This window comes from Triticum dicoccoides, chromosome 3A, assembly GCF_002162155.2.
Source record: "Triticum dicoccoides isolate Atlit2015 ecotype Zavitan chromosome 3A, WEW_v2.0, whole genome shotgun sequence".
Lineage (NCBI taxonomy): Eukaryota > Viridiplantae > Streptophyta > Magnoliopsida > Poales > Poaceae > Triticum > Triticum dicoccoides.
The window spans coordinates 95,871,106-95,874,780 of NC_041384.1; positions in this window are offsets into that span (position 1 = coordinate 95,871,106).

Below are 3,675 nucleotides of genomic sequence, written 5' to 3' on the forward strand. Positions count from 1 at the left end.
CAACGGAAGTTTCCTTCGTGGGGAAATCTATGCCAACCCCACACTTGTCCATAGAAGCCGCTGCGAAAGAAGCGATTGCTCGTCTTCGATCCGCAGTACCCTATGCCCGCGAACGAGGATATCACTACTTTCCGAGCCGTGCAGCACCCGGAGAAGTAACATCTTTTCCCGGTGGACGTATTGAGAGAGACCCAGTTCTGGCCAACCTTATCTAGTACATCATTGCTCAAGAGCATTTAAACCAGCGAGTGATGGATTATCTCCAGAGCCTCGTAGATTTAAATCCTCAGATTGCCATCGGCAGACCACTGAGACCCGACACAGAGAGACGCATACATCGACTGGTCAATCCACTGCCTCCAATTGAAGAAGAATGTATCCCTTTACCAGAGACATTTTATCAGGACCCCGCCCAGTTACCATTTTCATTTTAGACGTCACTACTGTATTTGTTCTTTGCAACATTTATTTATGTGTGTGACTTATGCGTAATACCCTAAGTTTGTACGACGAGTCAATTATTTGGCTTCTACTAATGTGTGTAGTTTTTGTTGGGGTTGATGCTCCTTTAAATTAACTGTTTTTCCCTCGCAAAATCCTGGAGTGAGATTTTCTTTTCCCTGAGTTGCTACATCTACACTTTCTCACGACATGGATTATTTAATTTCACTCAGCACCACGAGCAGACTCACAACCATAATCATTCGGACACATACACTGTTTGCAAAACTTTGCAACGGTGTTACATCCAGCTAATCACCCCCTAACAACAGTTAGCACCCGGCACACCCCATCTACTCCTCATGATCACCACCACCGTGGAGAACCAACACCCGAGCCGCGGCATCGCGATACTCGTCGAAGATCATCGCGCACAGGAGCACAGAGAGCCCCAGCAGCGTCGCCAGCCCTCCGCATATCAGGATCACAAACCAGTCCGGCATCGCCTCCGCCATTAGAGCCTCGACCGTGCTTCTGTAAGCAGTAATGGAAAAGAAGGAGGAGGAGAAGTGAGGCCAGGTGTGAGGAAGAAGAGAGAGGCACCCCGGCCGTTTTTATAGCTCGAGCTCGGTGTACGGTGGGCGAAGTCCACCAACGCCGCTCGTCGCCGATCGCCGGTGTTCGGAGTCGAATCCGCGAGCAGTGTCGACAGCGCGCTGGCCCGCGAGGTGAGTGCACGCTGCACCAGCAGCTAGCACGCCACGCACTACCACGGTACGGCCTAGATGCCCTACACACTAGGCGTCGCCGGTGGAGAAAGCGCGCGGGAGAGAGGAGGAAGAAAGGGCCAGAGGGAGAAGAAGAGGAGACTGACAGTGGACCCCGGGTCCACCTGTCGGCCAGAGAGAGCACTGTGCTCTCGGGTACAACCAGCGTATATCTAAATTTAGGAGTTATCCTAAATTTATATCCAGCGTAGAAATCACCCGTTTTTGTCCCGAACCGTAGACTTTTCCGCGCAGCCCCAGTTTTTCACACTGTGGTTTTTCACCACTTATTGCCCTCTCACTGTAGCCACATCGTCATTGCGTAATTATTTTCTTAACACCGCTTTTAGCAAATCTCGAGGACGAGATTTTTTTTAAGGGGGTTAGTTTTGTGACACCCCAAAATTTTGGCCTTGCTTTAGTGGAATAAAATTTTGCCAGGATTTAAAACTTTGAATTTTTGAGCTCCATTTCAATTTTTAAATCATTTCCTTCCCTGTTATTATGAGCTTTTCCCAAAGAGAAAACTTTTCAAATGTGTTATTGGGCTTGATTAACCTCTCAAGTAAAACTTTCCCTTATCCAATATAACTAATTAACTAATTTAGTTGCTTGATTAGTGTTTTCTTGAAAAATGGATTTTTAAGGTTAAATGGCCATATTTGAACTACAACCATTTGATAAATTCACTTAAAATTTCCACAAAAATTTGGAGATGTCATGTGATGTTTTTAAATCTCTTTTATGATAAAATATATTTCATTCATGAAATATTTTGAGCCTTGCACTCAATTTTTCTTCTCTGGTCCAGAGTGCATTTTGCACTACAACCTATTTAAATATTTCTTTAAAACTTCTACCAAAATTAGGGGAGCTCAGTAGGAGCCTATTATTTCACTTTGTGCAAAAACCTATTTATGTTCTTTGAAAAATTTGAGTGAATCAACCTCATCTTCATTCTGGACCAACTTGATGGTTTGTACAGCAACCATGTTTTTACTTGCTCTTTAACCCTTAATCTTTCCTCCTACTTGTAGACAGCCCTGTTAAACCCTTAAGTCCAGGAGCAAGCACCTTTTGGATCATTTTTGGTTCATGAAATAATGCTATTTATTTCCTGACCAGAATTGAAATTCTGCTAAAGTTACACTAACAAGTTTCTGCTTTTGGCCAAATAACCTCACCACTCTCTCTTTCATCCACAGAGACACTGATCTGGAAGATTTGGCCCCTCCAAGACCTGCCTAGATGCCTCTGCCATTTTGTCAAACACCTTTCAGGCATGATCAGTTTTGACATGAGTCCTTGTTTGCACTATGGACTTAATCCCCTGACCAGACCAGCATGTCCAATGGTTTTGCCTTAAACTATAACCCCACCCTGCTAACTTTCTTGTGGTTTGGAGCCCCCTAACATGCCATAGCATTTCGTCGAGCATGTCCTGTGCGTGCACTGGACGCGCCCAGAGCGCGCAAATTGCAGCCACGCGCCCGAGCCGACACGCTGGCCCCCACGACTTTGGCCCGCTCTGCAGAACCTCGCCACGCGCTCCCCTTCTCTCAGCTACGCGCGAAGCCGCCCCTCTCCGCGCCCGGCAGGCCAAGCACTAGCCGCCGCTGCCGCCCGACAGCCCTGCGCCGTTCAGCGCCGCCCAAGCCACTCACGCTCGCCACCTGGCCCCTGGAACAGCGCGTGCTCATCCGCAGCTTCGTCCCCTAGCGCTCGTCGCCGCCACGTCGCCCTAGCCACAGAGAGGCGGTTCGCCGGAGAGCTTATCCACGGCCGCCGCGGAACCGACCTCAGCGCGCTATAAATGGACACCCCGAGCCCCTTTGAGCACGCACGCGACCTCAAACCACCTCCAGAGGACCCCCATTGGCAGCCAATCTACCCGGGGAGGCCTCCTTCCTCATCTCCGGCAACCACGGCCGCCGCCAATGCCCCAGCCATTTCGGCACCACCGAGGCCTCTCCCTCTCCGTTCTCTCCTCCAAGAACCTCCTCATCCTCCCGTGAGCCTTTTCCCCTACTTGATTTTGATCGGGAGCCAACGCCGCCACAAAGTCACTTTGTCACCGAAGCTTCCTCCGCCGCGGAGCTCGCCGCCGGCAGCTCACTCCGTCCCCGCCGACCCAACGACTACCGGGAGGACCGCCCCAACCTTGTGGATCCATCCCCACCCTCGGGGGCCCGCGAGGAGCAGCCAAACGCCGGCGACGATCGCCGGAGCCCCGCTCCGCTCGGGCAGAGGAGGGAGACGACGCGCGGCGACTGGTCAAACCTGACCAGTGGGCCCCTTGGACCCACTGTCAGTGACCCTGCGCCTATCCACGTCGGTTAAGTGAAGGCGTATTTTCCCCAGTACGCTTTCCCCGCTCCGAAAACGTATTCCCTTCCGAAACGTTTTCTTTTCTGTTTTATTTTAAAAACAGATTTTGACCACAACTTTGACTGGTTATAACTTTTTA